General features: G+C 44.8%; 1 long non-coding RNA gene across 1 annotated transcript; it reads left to right on the plus strand.

Moving 5' to 3' along the window:
• Window positions 1-3050: 3050 nt before the first annotated feature.
• Window positions 3051-18972, plus strand: LOC121536348. Its single transcript, XR_005994861.1, has 3 exons — window positions 3051-3278; window positions 18567-18646; window positions 18893-18972. It is a non-coding gene; the product is annotated as an uncharacterized LOC121536348 (long non-coding RNA).
• Window positions 18973-20275: the final 1303 nt, after the last annotated feature.

The following is a 20275-nucleotide window of genomic DNA, read 5'->3' on the forward strand; positions in this document are numbered from 1 at the left end:
AAATGTAAATGTAAAGGGTATGGCATATGTGACCAGTTGTAGTGTAGCGATTTAGAGGGAACAGCCTTGAACCAGCGACCCTCAAGTTACGGGGTGAGAACACAAGCACCACAAAAGGCCTCTTGGCAGAGGCACTGGTACACTCACATACAGAGGCTTTACTAGCATGACCATATAATGATTACCACTGGATATTGGGTGACTTTGAGGTGACAGGGAGGAAGACAGTAAACCTAGCAGGGCTGGCCATGGCGTGTGCAGTCCAGTCCAACCAGAATAGATGAAGTGAGAGTCTGGGTGTGCCTCCCAGTCTGCCTGTCTGCCCTAGGATCACAGAGAGATGTCAGCAGTGCCAAACCATCCTCTCCCTTCCATCCACCCCTCTTCTCCAATCTCTACCATCCTCCTAGACACAGCAGAGAGAGTGCCAGGGCATCAGAACTTTCCACAAATCAGGGCAGACACTTCTTCACGCCATCCTCCCATCCATCTACTCCTCTTCTCCTCCCCTCCCATCCACAGCACAGAGTGTGCCAGGGCACAGAAGCCATCCCTGCACTCCTCTTTCCTCCCATCATCCCATCCACACCACAGAGTGTGCCAAGGGGAAAACCACCCAACACACACACAGAGCACAAGACCTAACCACACGACAGACAGAGACACACACCCACACCATCCTCCCATCTCTCCACCCATCCTGCCATCCTCTCGCACGGAATGTTCCCCTCTATTGACGAGCCAAGGGCTGCATCCAAACACCCCTCCATCGCGCTCTCTCCCTCTTCCCTCTCTCCCTCTCTCCCTTGCTCTCCAACTCTGTCAGAAAAGCTCAGTCATTAGAGCAGTGGGCAAACGGTGGCCTTCAGATCAGATATCCTTTTACTCTTCACTATATAGCAATAAATCATATATAGACAGCATATCATATCATGGACAACAGACCAGGCCAACAAATAGATCTCCTCTTGTAACTAATACAACTTCAGGGAAGTCTGACAGTTGAAATGCCTGCTGAAGACTTTAGAAGATACTAAGTTACTGCTCTATGTCCAACACTGCGTTTTTCCAGGGCACCACACACAAAGAGAAAACTGAAGAATTAATGCCAGTTATGATTTATTTTATGTGAATAAATGCTATGTCAACAATGTGGTGACTTTGGCATTCCCTGTTGTTCTTCACGTTCCATTCATACAGGTCCAAGGGGGAAGAGAGCTGAGTTAAGCAGAAGGCCAGGGCAGAACGACCCTAGAGGCAGACAGATCAACCACCAGATTGACACAGACACACACAGATCAGGACACCAGCTCACACACTTATACCTCTGTTCGTTTCACTCAGCTGGTACACAGGTAGCAACTTCATTCAGTGTAAAACCAACTGGGAGAGGTTGTGTGTGTTGTTTGATTTATCGTTGATTACTGCAGAACAAATGAAAGCCCCTCAGAATTAACACAGCAAGGGATGTTCTGGCCAACAGATGGATGTACAGACCTATACTGTGTCCTGTATCTACATAATGTATACTGTAGCACTCTGTGGCATTGTTCATGTTCTGCTCTGAATGTAAACATTTATGTTAACATCCACTGTACATACCTGATTATTTTTTTGAGTGAAATAATGTCATTCAGACCAAGGCCCTCTATCCTGTCTTCCTCCACTCCCCGTCTTGTTCTCTCGGTGTCTGTCGACTGACCTTGTAAGCCAGAAGTGAGACAAAAGACAGAGAAACTACTTTCAATATGGCATTCAATATGAGTTGCTGCCTGGCAGTTACAACAATAAACTGACGACGATCGTTCAAATGGACCTTAATATGTCTCTCCAAGTCTCTGCCATTGCAATTTGTCCCAAAGCCAAAAAGGTATTCTGTGTCACCAGCTCCAGCAGCAAAACAACCACGTAGTCCATATCAGTATGGCTAAGAATGTCATAATAACTCTCTAATTAAGCATGTCTTTGATATCCTGTAACCCAGAGCTCTGAGGTGGGGGTCTCTAACGTTCTAATAACTGAGGTCAAGTAAATCAGATCAAGCCACCGTGAGTAACAACAAGCATGTTGGTAGCAGATGTCCTGCTCTGGTCACAGCGTTCGTCACAAAGCACAGCTGTTAACTTAACCACGTCCCTGTGGTTGACACACACACTCTGAGGTTGAGTTACTCACTCAGAAACTAGTAGTGTTTACTTAAACACCCCACGCTCAGGAAATGAACTCTCCCTGTTTGTGTGTGTGCCTACCTGTCTGCAGCCTTTGCTGTGTGTAAACTAAACTGTCATACCTCAGTGCATTGCTCAAGGTTGGCTAACACCAAGGAGAAAGAGTGAACACAACACTGTGAGGGGGTATGTGTCTGTAGGAGAGAGACAGACACAGAGACAGAGACCAAATAACCTTCATCCCGAGCCAGACTAATGGGTTAGGGGCTAGTAGGAGGCTGGAGTGTTGATGGAATAGTGATGAACAGCCCTTTCACTGGGAGAGAAAGGCAAGAGAGAGCGAGAGAGAGAGAGAGAGAGAGAGAGAGAGAGAGAGAGAGAGAGAGAGAGAGAGAGAGAGAGAGAGAGAGAGAGAGAGAGAGAGAGAGAGAGAGAGAGAGAGAGAGACAGAGAAAGAGACCGAGACCGAGACCGAGACCGAGAGAGACAGAGACAGAGACACACACAGACAGAGACAGAGACAGAGAGAGAGAGAGAAAAGCCCTGACCCAGAGTCGTTAGCAGATTGCCCTACATGTTTCCATCGGCCAGCGAGCTGTGGGAGGTCAATTGCTGTTAAACTACTGGCCTTGGCTGGGAAAACATCGACCGCATAATTAGTTCACTCTCTCCGTCCAACCGATTAACTTTTCTGAGACACTCAAACGACCGCGGCTCCAATACTGCAATTAGTCCAGTTAGTGTTCTGAATGGAGAACGGCCTGGAGGCTGGGACAGGTTGTTAGGCTGATACAGGACTGCACACAACACTGGCTGGATACAGGTTGCTACAATACAAGATAATACACAACACCAGACCCACTTCTGTTCACTGGGAAAGACAGAGAGGGACACACGTTGGCACAGAAGAGGGAGAAAAGACAAGAACAGTGTCATCTTCTCTATTCCAAACTGTAAGCTGACATACTGTGGGGGTGAGGCTATAGATTATGGGGTTTTTTCATGTGGAAATAAGTGAAACATGATAAACTGCTACTTCCAGTGAGTCTCCTCAGTATATTGGAGATGTGCAGTCCAGATGCCTGGACAAAGACCGCTGCTATGTCTCTGGTGAGTAACGTCATGTAATACAAGGATACTGCATAGACTTTCTGTGACTGTAACATGTCTCGGGCCCCAGGTTTTCCTATTTTAGCTCCTGCTGTGTATTATTCATGCATTAAGACTGGGGATCATTAACTGTGGAGTGAGAGACCTGCAGTCATTTATCACACTGTTTAACAGCCACACAGCCTGGCACCACAGAGGTACACCAATCTGGGAGTGGAGGATGGCTGTTTGACAACTGAATACAATGCATTTGTATTTGCATGGACAGTAGGTGTTATCCTATCAGTCATACATATTGATCAGTCAAAGGGCTAGATCTTGGCACAGGGTTTCTGTCTAAAGTGCTGATTGTGTGATGGCTGATCCATGGAGACGAGAGGAGAGATGGTGCTGCTATGGGTGCGAGGAGGTCAAGTATTGTGAGCTAGGAGCAAAGAGGGAGAGAGAAAGAGATGGCCAGACGAACATCAGAGAGTAGAGAGGTGTTATGAGAGGAGACAAGCAGTAAGTGTCTGTTGTTCAGGGTCACAGAACACGCCACACACAGTTAGAAGGCCTGTCTCAACTCTAACCCATACCAGCCTTCACCTCTGTTTTAGAAACGCCACACACAGTTAGAGACACACCCCTGTGTTATTAGCTCTGGCATCACATTAACTGGGTCAAATATAAAATTGTCCATCAATTAATTTCAAATTCTCATGCTGTACTTGATTTGGTATGCTTGCTACAATTTAAGAAATAGAATAGGTGCCAAAAGTGCAAAATCCAAGACAAATCAAGTGACCCTGAAATATTTAAGTAATTGAAACTCCTCCTCAACATTAGCTGACAAATACTCCATTGAGCTTCACTTCAGTCAATAATACAGCCTTGTCACACCCCGATTGTGACGAGTACTGAGTATACGAAGAGGCAGGATGCAAACGCAGGAATTAACAAGGTCAAGGTTTACTTATCAATGAGCAAGAGAAATAACAAAGATAGAGTAAACGACACGAAGCTTAACAATCACACACAACATCATCTAGAACAGTCCAGGGCTAAATAGGGGTGGTGATGAGATGAGGTGCAGGTGCGCTGGAGGTGATTAGGGTGCATTGGGTTTCCATTCCGGTGTTGCCGAGGTGGTGCGCTCAGACCGGTGGCTCAGTAGACCGGCGAATCAGAGTGCCGGAGGGGAGCAACGGGAGGAGACGTGACACCGATAACAATATGAGGGTAGACTCCACTTCCCTATATGGTCCATTTGGAGTCCACCTCCCTCCTGTCATCCATACTAAATAAGACTAACAATAGGCTAGCGGGGAGAAATACATAAACAGAGAAGAGACAAGATTAGAAATGGATGGTGAATTCAAAAAGGGAATGAGTGTAGATTTAAAGACAGTATAAAGAGAGCAGGAATATTTTAGGAGCGAGAGAACAAAGGAGAGAGGGAGAGACCGCAGAGGTGAACAAAAGCCCCCCGGTGATGCTGCAGACTGTGGGGGAGGTGTGTGTGTGTGTGTTGGGAATATTCTCTCAGCTGTGAAGTCTAAAGCAGCAATTAGAAAAGCAGCAGTGGAGGTAGACGTCCTTCCAGACAATAGAGAGAGAGTGAGGGAGAGATGTCTCTTTCTTATCCTTTAACATCACTCAGTCCTGTCACCCTGCCCTCATCCATCCTCTCTCTCTCCGCCCCCTCTATCTCCCCTCAGTGCCTTTCTCCTTTTGTCTCCCTCTCTCCCCCTTTTCATCTCTCCCTCGCTTAGAATATTTTCCACCTAGTTCCTCATTAAACCCTGTGTTTGTGTGTGTGCGCGTGCGTGCGTGACCTTCACCTCACAAAAAGGTAAATAAATAATGCATAACTGTGGCCAGCTCGTGTTCTCACACACACAAAGGCAGGCATGCCTACACACTTGCTTTTCTCATAGGCCAACCTGGCACAATTAGCCACCACTATGTTGAGCAAGACCAGCTGAGCACATAATTCTATCTGGTAACAGAATAACAAATCAACCAATCAGAGACCTTACACAGTTGAGCCACCATCCAATCACATTTGTTAAACAGGTCAACTTGGCCACCAGAGGGAGATAAGAAAACCTCCAACTTCAAGGTTTAGTTTGTTACCCTTGCCTTGGTCTAAGAAGTGGAGTGTGCCAATATGAATTGCATGATGCTTCCTTATGTGTTACTGACATCACACAAAATTCAAAAAGGCACGTTTTCGTATATAAGGCCAAATTCTATGTTTTTGCTTATCGTTTCACACACATCCATGTGCTTTTACCCCCAAAAAAATACATGTAGGAGGATTATACATTCATATTCATAGCTACATTGTAAAAACAGTGTCTAAGCCGATGGTGGTCTTGTCAAATAGCTGTATGTTATGCCCACTATACTCTAAAAATTAGGGGTTCAACAAGGGTTCTTCTAAGATCCTCAAAGTTCTTAGAATAACCTTAGGGTTCTTGGCACTGAAAAGGCCCCCAAAAGGTTATTCCAAGAACCCAATAGGAGGTGGGGTTCATCGAGGAACCTCCTTAGTTTGTGGGGGTTCTTGCAGAAACCTAACTGCCCAACTGAAACATTTCGATTTGAAAGGACAGCAGGTGCAGGCACTTAACTGAAAAATATAACGATCTCCTCAATTTAAGGTAAGGTTTGTCCCTTGTATGATCTAAATATATATTGTTTATGATGATAACATCTATGTTTTCATATTTGTGCAAATCTTTCTAAAACAGAAAATGGATACAATTCAATGGATATCAATCAACAAAGAGGTAAGAATATGTATGCTATAAGAATATGTTGAAGGCTAGCTGTATTGAGTGCAGATGACTGAACTGCTCACTTTTGTGCCTGTGTCTGCAGGTATACAGGTGAGGAGGCATACAAAGGTATGTCAATTGGTATTGGTATGTTATGCAGATTACATTTACCATCCTCCTCCCTTACCTCTTCAATGAATATCCCATAGGCCTCTACATTATGGACAAGGTATGTGTATGAAAACCATTATAAAAACAGTTTTTTTCATTCACATTCACCACAAAAACCAAGGTATGAATTATCTCGTATGCATGTTCTGTTAATAATCTGTATAATTATTATTTTTGGATTCACAGACTTCACCCTCCCTACACCTCTGATGAATATAACAGGAAATCTGTTCGATCACCATGCACTGCAAAATCATTCTGGCTACGGATACCGAGAACATCAACATCAAACACGTCAGAGGATATACCCATTGGACTTGGGGCTCTGCTGGAAGTTTACCTCATATTTAGATTTTTTTATTCTGCTTTGCCACTAAAATCATAATAAACATTGAGAACTAAAATATTGTGTTATTGTTATGCGTATTATTATTATTATTAATAATAATAATAATAATAATAATAGGGGAGGTAGTTCAAAAATTTATCCCAAAAGGTTCTTCAAGGATCCATTAAAAGGGGTTCTTCAAAGAACTTATAGGGGTTCCCCCATAGTTTCAATTTGAAAAGAGTGTACGATCACTGACAAGTGCCGCAATCCACTAAGGCAGTTAGCTCAATGTTAAAGGGATGTGATGGCAGTGAGTACAAACCTCACTTGGTGCAAGGTTTATTTTTAAAGGAAATAACACTCCACTGCTGGTCCTCAAGTCAAATAACGCATATGTGACGAAGTAGATAATTATAAAAATGCATATAAAATAATGTAGGCATACATTTAGGTGTACACCTCCATGTAATATATGTAATATAATATGATTATTAAGCTCTAGCAGTGTGTTCAAGGTATTAACTACATTTTATTCTACATTTCAAAAGGGGGGAAAAAATCCTATGGGGGATTTGAAACCATGCCACAATCTGCGAAAAGTATGAGGAATCCAGCTCTCTACACTTTGAGCTACTGTATTTCTCCAGTCAGACTATTGATCTAGTTACTTTGATTATCGTGACGTGCCATACAATTTGTTATGAACGCTTTTGTAAAAAAGTGTTGGATCCCTACCAACGACATTTAAGATTTTAATTGGCTGATACGGAATTTGTTACCGGATATAATTACAATGCCTTCAGAAAGTATTCGCACCCCTTGACTTTCTCCACATTTTGTTGTGTTACAGCCTGAATTTAAAATTCATTAAATTGAGAAGTGTCACTGTCCTACACACAATACCCCATAATGTCAAAGTGGAATTATGTTTTAGAATTTTTTACTAATGTATTAAAAATGAAAAGATGAAATGTCTTGTGTCAATAAGTATTCAACCCCTTTGTTATGGCATGGTTAAGCAAAAATGTGCTTAACAAGTCACATAATGAGTTGCATGGACTCACTCTGTATGCAATAATAGTGGTTAAAATGATTTTTAAATGACTACCTCATCTCTATACCCCGCACATACATACACAATTATCTGTAAGGTCTCTCAGTTGAGCAGTGAATTTCAAACACAGATTCAACCACAAAGACCAGAGAAGTTTCCCAGTGCCTCGCAAAGAAGGGCAACTATTGGTAGATGGGTAAAAAAAAAGCAGACAATGAATATCCCTTTGAGCATGGTGACATTATTAATTAAACTTTGAATGGTGTATACACCCAATCACCACAAAAATATAGGTGTTTTTCAGGGATTTCACCATGAGGCCAAGAAGGAAGCCAGTACAGAATAGAAATATTCCAAAAAATACAGCCTGTTACATTTGGGGCAAATCCAACACAACACATCACTGAGTACCACACTTCATATTTTCAAGCATGGTGAGGGCTGCATCGTGTTTTCGGTATGCTTGTCATCGGCAAGGACTAGGGAGTTTTTTTAGGATAAAAAGAAAGGGTATATACAGTGGGGGAAAAAAGTATTTAGTCAGCCACCAATTGTGCATGTTCTCCCACTTAAAAAGATGAGAGAGGCCTGTAATTTTCATCATAGGTACACGTCAACTATGACAGACAAATTGAGGGAAAAAAATACAGAAAATCACATTGTAGTATTTTTTATGAATTTATTTGCAAATTATGGTGGAAAATAAGTATTTGGTCAATAACAAAAGTTTCTCAATACTTTGTTATATACCCTTTGTTGGCAATGACACAGGTCAAACGTTTTCTGTAAGTCTTCACAAGGTTTTCACACACTGTTGCTGGTATTTTGGCCCATTCCTCCATGCAGATCTCCTCTAGAGCAGTGATGTTTTGGGGCTGTCGCTGGGCAACACGGACTTTCAACTCCCTCCAAAGATTTTCTATGGGGTTGCGATCTGGAGACTGGCTAGGCCACTCCAGGACCTTGAAATGCTTCTTACGAAGCCACTCCTTCGTTGCCCGGGCGGTGTGTTTGGGTTCATTGTCATGCTGAAAGACCCAGCCACGTTTCATCTTCAATGCCCTTGTTGATGGAAGGAGGTTTTCACTCAAAATCTCAAGATACATGGCCCCATTCATTCTTTCCTTTATACAGATCAGTCGTCCTGGTCCCTTTGCAGAAAAACAGCCCCAAAGCATGATGTTTCCACCCCCATGCTTCACAGTAGGTATGGTGTTCTTTGGATGCAACTCAGCATTCTTTGTCCTCCAAACACGATGAGTTGAGTTTTTACAAAAAAGTTCTATTTTGGTTTCATCTGACCATATGACATTCTCCCAATCCTCTTCTGGATCATCCAAATGCACTCTAGCAAACTTCAGACGTGCCTGGACATGTACTAGCTTAAGCAGGGGGACACGTCTAGCACTGCAGGATTTGAGTCCCTGGCGGCGTAGTGTGTTACTGATGGTAGGCTTTGTTACTTTGGTCCCAGCTCTCTGCAGGTCATTCACTAGGTCCCCCCGTGTGGTTCTGGGATTTTTGCTCACCGTTCTTGTGATCATTTTGACCCCACGGGGTGAGATCTTGCGTGGAGCCCCAGATCGAGGGAGATTATCAGTGGTCTTGTATGTCTTCCATTTCCTAATAATTGCTCCCACAGTTGATTTCTTCAAACCAAGCTGCTTACCTATTGCAGATTCAGTCTTCCCAGCCTGGTGCAGGTCTACAATTTTGTTTCTGGTGTCCTTTGACAGCTCTTTGGTCTTGGCCATAGTGGAGTTTGGAGTGTGACTGTTTGAGGTTGTGGACAGGTGTCTTTTATACTGATAACAAGTTCAAACAGGTGCCATTAATACAGGTAACGAGTGGAGGACAGAGGAGCCTCTTAAAGAAGAAGTTACAGGTCTGTGAGAGCCAGAAATCTTGCTTGTTTGTAGGTGACCAAATACTTATTTTCCACCATAATTTGCAAATAAATTCATAAAAAATCCTACAATGTGATTTTCTGGATTTTTTTTCCTCAATTTGTCTGTCATAGTTGGCGTGTACCTATGATGAAAATTACAGGCCTCTCTCATCTTTTTAAGTGGGAGAACTTGCACAATTGGTGGCTGACTAAATACTTTTTTCTCCCACTGTTTGTGAGAAATTAGCGTATGTGCCTAGGTGTTGAATGTATGTACCCAGGAGACCATTACCTTACTTCCAAGGCCAGCTCCGTCTTGACCTCTTGCTAAGCCAGTCCAAACTGATTATTATTTGTTCAGATGGTGACGGAATAAACACTGTATGTATGAAAACCAAACTACGAAAAGGCATGCCCAACTAAAGAAGATAACTACCACAACTAAAACAACAAAAGGCCTCTGGCCTCCTCTCTTTCTCCCGGACTGACAATCACCTTAATTGGCTGCACTTGATGTGCTTATCAAGGATTCCTGGCAGAGCCCAGCCCTTGACCCGATTGGTGCTGCCACCTGGGAATGGAATGGTGCCAAAGACATGGTTTTCATGCATTTGATACCATTCCATTCACACTATTCGAGCCATTACACTCCATTCCAGCCATTATTATCTCCTCTCAGCAGCCTCCACTGCCTCGATAGTGTGTTACCTACCTGTGTGCCAACACTACACTACCCCCCCATATCATAACATCGGGTCTAATCAAAAGTTCAGGAGTATGGCTCCTTTGAGTTTGTTTTTGTTATTATACTGACCATTCTGTTGACAATTCATAATTACTAAATATTTTACAAGACTTTATTTTTCTTGACAGTATACATTAACATTTTATATTTTAAAAAATCTAAATAGCTACTGTCTTCCCCGATTCTGCTATCTTCAATTATCTCCTTCAACAATCGCTGGGTAAATATAAAGACATATTTGGACTGTAGCCAGAGGGCTTTATGATAATCCTCATTGTGGAAGTGGAGACAGAGAAACAAACACAGTTACAATTGAAGTCGGAAGTTTACATACACCTTAGCCAAATACATTTAAACTCAGTTTTTCACAATTCCTGACATTTAATCCTAGTACAAATTCCCTGTCTTTGGTCTGTTACGATTTAACTGGATAAGAACCCAAATGCAGACAAGTACACGAAGCCATAGAAGTTTTAACAGGTTTATTTACAATGTTCAAAGTCCAGGTTTCCAAATATATGGGAAGAGCAAGTCCAGGTTACAGGGAGGGTAACAGATCCAGATCAGGGCAGGTGTGGTACCGTAATGTCCTAGTGTCCGTGATGAGTCCAAAAGAGAGGTCCGGTATTGGAGAGCAGGATGGTGGTGGCAGGAGTGAAGCGGAGGCAGGAGTCAGGTTCCAAATATATGGTCGTCTTGACTATGATCTGACGATGAGTGGTAAGTTTGACCGGGTCTTAAAGGCTGAGGTGATTATGGTGAATGAGCTGCAGCTGGAACCCTGACTCCCGCACACCAGACTTCACTCCTGCAATCAAGGACAGACAGAGGGGAGGGAGAGAGCAGAGAGAGCTACCTAGCAGCAGTAGGCCTAACAGTACCCCCCTCTACGGACGCCACCTGGCGGCCGACGGGGTTTATCGGGATGTAACCTATGAAACTCTCGGACCAGAGCAGGATCCACAATGAAGCTCCTGGGCACCCAGGAACGTTCCTCGGGACCATAACCCTCCCAATCCACCAGGTACTGGAAACCACGACCTCGGCGGCGAACATCCAGAAGTCGCCGGACAGTGTAGACCGGACCCCCACCCACGATCCTGGGCGGAGGAGGGGGACGAGAGGGCGGGCACAGAGGGCTAACCGACACAGGCTTAATCTGGGAAACATGAAAGGTGGAATGAACCCGTAGGGAGGCAGGAAGCTGTAGCTTAACCGCGCAGGGGTTAACAATAGACAGTATCTTGAACGGTCCTATAAAACGAGGCGCCATCTTCTTAGACTCCACCTTCAATGGAAGGTCCCGTGACTTCAGCCATACCTCTTGACCAGGAGAGTAACCGGGAGCCTGGGACCGGTGACGGTTGGCTTGCCTCTGCATGTACGCCGAAGCTCGGGACAGAGCTACCCTGGCCTTCCTCCAGACCTTGAAGCAGCGGCGCATGTGGGACTGCACCGAGGGTACCGCCAGTTCCCTCTCTTGGGAAGGGAACAGGGGAGGTTGATAACCCAGAGCACACAGAAAAGGAGACAAACCAGAGGAAGCGTTAGTCAAGGTGTTATGAGCATATTCCACCCAGGGGAGCATGGAGCTCCATGACCCAGGGTTAGACCCAGTGACACAGCGAAGAGCGGTCTCCATCTCCTGGTTCGCTCTCTCGGCTTGCCCGTTGGTCTGGGGGTGATATCCAGAGGACAGGCTGGATGTAATGCCCAAAGCTTTACAGAAAGCTTTCCACACCTGGGAGACAAACTGGGGACCCCTGTCAGAGACAATATCCGTGGGTAGACCATGAGAGCGGAACACATGTTCAACCAAAATATCAGCCGTCTCTCTGGCAGTAGGCAGTTTAGGTAGGGCCAAAAAATGAGCGAACTTAGAAAAACGATCAATCACCGTAAGAATGACAGTCTTACCAGACGAGGGGGAAGTCCAGTGACAAAATCCATAGCGATATGCGACCAGGGCCGGCTGGGTATAGGTAGAGGTCGTAGATGACCAGCGCTGGCCTGGGTGGAGTTCTTACTTCGTGCACATACCGTACAAGCAGCAATGAAGGCTCGAGTGTCCGCCTCCATCGTGGCCCACCAGAACTTACGCCGCACAAAGTCAAGGGTCCGCGAAACTCCAGGGTGACAGGTAAGGGGAGACGAGTGAGCCCACTGAAGTACCTGGGAGCGAGCAGACTCAGGGACAAACATCCGGTTAGGAGGACCCCTCCCAGGGTCAGCTTGATGATGTTGAGCCTGTCTAACAATCCCCTCGATGTCACATGTGATGACTGCAATACTGCAGGTAGGAGGCAAAATGGGTTCAGGGTTACTACCAGTATCAACAGCCGAATGAACACGAGACAGGGCGTCAGGCTTGACGTTACGTGACCCAGGACGGTAAGACAGAGAAAAAATTGAATCTCCCAAAAATAGTGCCCACCTGGCTTGACGGGGGTTGAGCTGCTTCGCTGACTGGAGGTAAGCCAGATTCTTATGATCCGTCCAAACGATGAAGGGTTGTTCCGCCCCCTCCAACCAATGTCGCCACTCCTCGAGAGCCAGCTTAACGGCGAGCAGTTCACGATTGCCAACATCATAATTCCTCTCTGCCTGAGAAAGTTTCCTTGAGAGAAAAGCACAGGGATGCAGTTTGTTATCTTCAGGAGAACGTTGTGACAACACTGCACCTACCCCAGTGTCGGATGCATCCACCTCCACGACAAACTGGCGGTCGGGGGTCCGGCTGCATCAGAATGGGAGCCGAGGCGAGCGATGTTTCAGTTCTTCGAACGCTGATTCGGCCCCTTCATTCCAAGCGAACGGTCGTGAGATGGAGGTGAGAGCGGTGAGTGGCGCCGCAATGCGGCTGTAGTCCTTGATGAACCTCCTATAGAAGTTCGCAAACCCCAGGAATCGTTGAAGTTGTTTGCGGGTAGAGGGAGCTGGCCAGTCCGTGACAGCAGAGATCTTAGCTGGGTCCATCCGCAACTCCCCTGAGCTATGATGTAACCCAAAAAAGAGGTCTCAGACACATGCAATTCACATTTCTCCATCTTCACAAACAGTTTGTTCTCCAACAACCTTTGCAACACCTGGCGCACATGTAGTTCATGTTCCTGGGAGGACTCTGAGAAAATCAAGATATCATCCAGATAGACAAAAACAAACCGATTCAACATGTCCCGAAGGACATCATTGACTAGTGCCTGAAAAACAGCAGGGGCATTGGACAACCCAAAAGGCATAACCAGATACTCAAAATGTCCCAAGGGTGTGTTGAAGGCAGTCTTCCATTCATCACCCTTACGAATGCGCACCAGGTGATACGCATTTCGTAGATCCAGTTTCGTAAAGATGGTAGCACCATGAAGGAGGGGAAAAGCAGAATTAATCAAAGGCAGAGAATACTTGTTCTTAATGGTGATGTTGTTAAGACCACGGTAATCAATACAGGGTCTGAGGGTCTTATCCTTCTTAGCAACAAAAAAGAATCCCGCTCCTACAGGTGACGAGGAAGGACGCATAATACCTGCCGCCAAGGAGTCCCGAATGTAGTTCTCCATAGCCTCCGTCTCCGGCCGGGAGAGATTGTACAGGCGACTGCTGGGGAGCGGGGCTCCTGGCTGGAGGTCAATGGCGCAGTCGTAAGGCCGGTGAGGAGGAAGAGAAGTAGCTCTGTGTTTGCAGAAAACGGATGCCAGGTCATGATACGCGTCAGGGACAGCAGAGAGATCCATGGACTCCAGTGGAGGTTGAGGCACAGTACTGGCAGGAGTCTGAGCAGAACACAAACAATTCACATGACAAAATGTGCTCCATGAAACAATGTTACCTGTCACCCAATCAATGTGTGGATTGTGTCTTATGAGCCAGGGGATACCAAGGACCAGGGGTGTCTGTGGGCAGTCGATAATATGGAATTGAATGTTCTCCCTGATGATTTCCCGACACTCTAAGACAAACAGGAACAGTTTGATGGGTAATACGGGTCAACAATTGTCCATTTAGACCCTTAGCCTGCAGCGGACAGTCCATAGGAACAGTCTCCAAATCCATTTGTTGAGCCCACTCTCTATCCAAAAAGCTTTCGTCGGCACCAGAGTCAATCAGCGCACTAACAGAGAAATTCTGGGACTGCCACTGGAGGGATGCCTGGAGCAGAATGCGGGGAGAAGAGGAAGAATCCGCTGCTCGGCTCACCAAAACTTCTCCCATTAATGATGAGCCGGCCCTTTTCCCGGACGAACTGGGCAGGAAGGAACGAAATGACCAGCTTCTCCACAATACAGGCAGACCCGAGCCTGAATACGACGTGCACGCTCCTCTGAGGACAACCGTGCACGACCCACCTCCATGGCTTCGGGTTCAGTGCTCCTCGTATCGACTCCGGGAAGACACGGCTTTCTCCGTAGGGAAGATGCAGGGAGGAGTTTGTTGATGACAGACAGGTTGCTTGGAACTAACACTCCTCTCCCGGCGGCGCTCCCGAATCCGATTATCCAACCTGATAGTGAGTGAAATAAGATTATCCAGCGTAGCCGATTCATCATATGACACCAATTCATCTTTTAAAGTCTCAGACAAAGCATTGATGAACACTCCTTGTAATGCCTCGTCATTCCAACCACTCACTGCTGCTAAAGTCCGAAACTCCACTGCCATCTCCGCCACACTACGAGCCCCCTGTCGAAGAGAGAACAACCGTTTCGCAGCCTCCTTGCCTCGTACGGGGTGGTCAAAAACCTTCCTCATCTCCGTGGTGAAGGCAACGTAAGCGTTGCAAATGTCCGACTGACTCTCCCATACCGCGGATCCCCAGGCACGAGCGGAACCGCTAGTAGAGTTAATAAGGTAGGCAATACGGGCTCTTTCTGAGGCGTAGGTGAGGGGCTGTTGTTCAAACACTAACGAGCATTGAGTCAAAAAATCGCCACAGGTTCCCATGTTCCCGTCATAGCGCTCTGGAGCAGGAACAAAAGGCTCTCTGATCTGGGCTGAAGGGGTAGTAAGGGCAGACACTTGATTGGTGAGTAATTGAACCTGATTAAGCAGCACCTGACTGTCCTCAGCAATCGTCTTAAACAGGGTATCATGTTGGCCAAGTAAAATGCCCTGATTGGCTATGGCAGTCCAAATTTCAGTGCACTCTGGGGTGGTATCCGAGCTACTGTCTGCTGGGTTCATGTTGGTCAGATCATACTGTTACGATTTAACTGGATAAGAACCCAAATGCAGACAAGTACACGAAGCCATAGAAGTTTTAACAGGTTTATTTACAATGTTCAAAGTCCAGGTTTCCAAATATATGGGAAGAGCAAGTCCAGGTTACAGGGAGGGTAACAGATCCAGATCAGGGCAGGTGTGGTACCGTAATGTCCTAGTGTCCGTGATGAGTCCAAAAGAGAGGTCCGGTATTGGAGAGCAGGATGGTGGTGGCAGGAGTGAAGCGGAGGCAGGAGTCAGGTTCCAAATATATGGTCGTCTTGACTATGATCTGACGATGAGTGGTAAGTTTGACCGGGTCTTAAAGGCTGAGGTGATTATGGTGAATGAGCTGCAGCTGGAACCCTGACTCCCGCACACCAGACTTCACTCCTGCAATCAAGGACAGACAGAGGGGAGGGAGAGAGCAGAGAGAGCTACCTAGCAGCAGTAGGCCTAACATGGTCAGTTAGGATCACCACTTTATTTTAAGAATGTGAAATGTAGAGAGAATTATTTATTTCAGATCTTATTTATTTCATCACATTCCCAGTGGGTCAGAAGTTTACATACACTCAATTAGTATTTGGTAGCATTGCCTTTAAATTGTTTAACTTGGGTCAAACGTTTCGTGTAGCCTTCCACAAGCTTCCCACAATAAGTTGGGTGAATTTTGGCCCATTCCTCCTGACAGAGCTGGTGTAACTGAGTCAGGTTTGTAGGCCTCCTAGCTCGCACACAGTTTTTCAGTTCTGCCCACAAATCTTCTATAGGATTGAGGTCAAGGCTTTGTGATGGCCACTCCAATACCTTGACTTTGTTGTCCCTAAGCCAGTTTGCCACAACTTTGGAAGTATGCTTGGGGTTATTGTCCATTTGGAAGACCCATTTGCGACCAAGCTTTACCATCCTGACTGATGTCTTGAGATGTTGCTTCAATATATCCACATAATTTTCCTTCCTCATGATGCCATCTATTTTGTGAAGTGCACCAGTCCTTCCTGCAGAAAAGCACCCCCACAGCATGATGCTGCCACCCCCGTTCTTCATGGTTGGGATGGTGTTCTTCGGCTTGCAAGTACCCCCTTTTTCCTCCAAACATAACGATGGTCATTATGACCAAACAGTTCTATTTTTGTTTCATCAAACCAGAGGACATTTCTCCAAAAAGTACCATCTTTGTCCCCATGTGCAGTTGCAAACCGTAGTCTGGCTTTTCTATGGTGGTTTTGGAGCAGTGGCTTCTTCCTTGCTGAGCGGCCTTTCAGCTTATGTCGATATAGGACTCGTTTTACTGTGGATATAGATACTTTTGTACCTTTTGTACCTGTTTCCTCCAGCATCTTCACAAGGTCCTTTGCTGTTGTTCTGGGATTGATTTGCACTTTTCGCACCAAAGTACGTTCATCTCTACGAGACAGAACGCGTCTCCTTCCTGAGCGGTATGACGGCTGCTTGGTCCCATGGTGTTTATACTTGCGTACTGTTGTTTGTACAGAGGAACGTGGTACCTTCAGGCGTTTGGAAATTGCTCCCAAGGATGAACCAGACTTGTGGAGGTCTACCATGTTCTTTCTGAGGTCTTGGCTGATTTATTTTGATTTTCCCATGATGTCAAGCAAAGAGGCACTGAGTTTGAAGGTAGGCCTTGAAGTACATCCACTGGTACACCTCCAATTGACTCAAATGATGTCAATTAGCCTATCAGAAGCTTCTAAAGCCATGACATAATTTTCTGGAATTTTACAAGCTGTTTAAAGACACATTCAACTTAGTGTATGTAAACTTCTGACCCATTGGAATTGTGATACAGTGAATTATAAGTGAAATAATCTGTCTGTAAACAATTGTTGAGAAAATTACTTGTGTCATGCACAAAGTAGATGTCCTAACCGACTTGCCAAAACTATAGTATGTTAACAAGAAATGTGTGTAGTGGTTGAAAAACGAGTTTTAATGACTCCAACCTAAGTGTGTGAAAACTTCCGACTTCAACTGTATCTACTAGAGACCAGGTTATAGCCCTTGGCTGACCAGCACACACACACACACACACACACACACACACACCCACACACACAAGACACACGCATATGCAGGCACGCACACAAACACACACACACACACACACACACACACACACACACACACACACACACACACACACACACACACACACACACACAATCTCCCCCCCACAGCCATCCTGTGACCCAGGAGTCATACAGAGGTGACTCTAACCTCAACCCTTACCCTGACCAACCCAGAGATAGAGGAGACCCTTGGGGAGATCACCTGGAGGAACAAACAGACTATCACAACATGGTTCTATGCGGTGTGTTGTAAAGCTAAAGCCGTAGATACATAGAATGTTATCCTGTTCCCTAACGGAAATATGCAAATGTATGCTAGAATGCGCCAATAGGATCTCGCTAGCTCGTGCTTGTTCTGCCCACTATGACTCATTTGTTCCCATTTGAAATGACGGGCTGTGGTCTATCTTGGTTTAGTTACAAAAAATGTTGTTATAATTGTTTGAGCAGTTACTTTAGCTACAGGGTTACTTGCTTGCTGCTGAGCGACAACTTCATATCATTAGCCTAGTTAGCTAGCTACTTGTTGTAAATACCAGGGCTTGTGTTCAAACTAGTTACAGGGTCTTATGACAATACCAGGCATTTAATTCAGTGCCGAACATGGTAGGAGAAATGCAGCAAAACAAGTTTGAGTAAGTAATGTGGCCAAAGTTAGCTCTCTTGCCATTGCACTGTGTACTGCCACTAGCTATAGCTAACGTTAGTAACGCGGTAGCCTACATTCCTATTTTCCACAGCAGTGCTGTTCCCAACACCTCTCTTTTGTTCTAGTTCTCCTGATATGTCACGTCGGTTTATCTGTGTTGAACTGATTGTAGTGTGCTATCCAATATCAGTTTCTACCTACAGCCTGAATGGGTCTAGCTTGTTTCATTACACTTAACCTGTTATGGTGAACGTAATGATAAGCTGCACTCGTTACTGTTTCACCTTGACACTCCAATTTGATAAAGTGTGTGGCAGTCTAGCTATCTACAGAAAGTTCACACAACTCGACTTTGCTCATGTTTTGATTATTGTACTTCATTTTATGTATTTTCAGGATCTATGTAAAGGAGTGTGAGCTGGAGGGGCAGCTGTCACCTGCATGGGTGAAAAAGAAGTGGGAGAACCAAATACACGGTACGCTACTGTATGTTATCTTGACATTTATTGCTGTGCTGTACTTGGCTAATAAAGTTCCCCTTTTCTCTGAGAGAAACAACATTTCCTATGCTTCACCGGCACATTCATGTAAGTGTGAAGATAGACATGTTAGAAAGGTGCAAGTATTCGAGAGAAATGTACTGCAATTGGCACAATACCTTTTACATGTCTTTACAAGTAGTATCTTTGACGCTGAAAGCTATCCTTTTCTATATTTTTCAGGAGTTGAAAGCTCCCCCCACCAGAGTCAGGGGCTGCCACTCCATCACCCCATCAGTCATAATCTCTTCCCTCTCCCTCCCAGAAGGGTCCAGATGTGGAGACGGGAGAAGTATGTGACTGCCAGGGAGGCACGCCTTATGGCCATTTTAAAGGACATGATTAAGAAGTAGTTGTATGTATTTAATTTATAGCTATTCATTAATTTTTCATTAAAGTCCTTTTTATTTAAACCCAAAGTGGATTTCTGTTTTCTCATTCAAAAGTGTTTCTTGTTTTAATATACATTTGTATTTGATACCGGTTTTACTTTCAACATAAAAAAATGCACTCGCACATCTGAGCTGTCTTGTTGCAGGTGCATGGTAACAATTAGATAAATTGAAAGAAAAAAGAAACCTGCACACTGCTCTGGCTAGTATCACTTTTTTATTGAAGCTTAGGAGTCAGCCTCTTGGCCTTCGTCAGAGCTTTTTGCTCTACTAGACGATGATTATTATACCAAACATCTTTGGTATAATAATTATTGATTACATTTCTATAGCGCTTTTCATAACAATCTCAAAGCTAGCTCACTAACGTTAGCTAGGCTACGGGTTAGGTTTAAGGGTTAGGGTTGAGGTTAGGGTTAAGTTTAGACGTTAGGGGAAGGGTTAGCTAAAATGGTTACGGTTAGGGTTAGGGGAAGGGTTAGCTAACATACTAAGTAGCTGCAAGGTAGCTAAAGAATAGTAAGTAGTTGAAAAGCTGCATTTTTCAGTGATGAGTTTCAAACTCGCGACCTTTGGGTTGCTAGACGTTTGCGTTTTATACGCCAACCCATCCACCCCGACAAACCAACTTCCTTCCGTTTTGGCCTTAAGTAACCATCTGTCTTATGTAATCATACCAAACGTAACATATCATATTAAATGGGGTGTCTAGGATATATGTATAGAATAATACTAAATGCACTGAGACCAGGTTGAGATTTCGGACATCCCCTATGTCTTTCTGGAGACTCACTGGATAGGACGTAAAACAGACACATCTCTATTCTCCATCCATGCAGAGCTATCAGATGGACTGCTAGACACATGCACACACACACACGCATGCGAGGGCACACACACACACACACACACAAAGAAAGTTAATCGGGTCATTGTTATTCATTAGGACTGTCTCTTATCAGTAGTTAATCCCTGACCTCTGACCTTTCTGTCAGATAGATTAGTTTATTGGCTCTGATCGGAGGTCTCACAATGTGACATCAAAGGTCAAGTTCATTATGCACCATCCTATTGGCTAATTTACTCTGTTTGATTATGCATTTCACTGAGCTAACAAACGGCTACAGAAGATAATACGATATTACGTCTTAAATGAGCAATCTGATAGAATAAT

This window comes from Coregonus clupeaformis, chromosome 23 (genome assembly GCF_020615455.1).
Source record: "Coregonus clupeaformis isolate EN_2021a chromosome 23, ASM2061545v1, whole genome shotgun sequence".
NCBI classification, from domain to species: domain Eukaryota; kingdom Metazoa; phylum Chordata; class Actinopteri; order Salmoniformes; family Salmonidae; genus Coregonus; species Coregonus clupeaformis.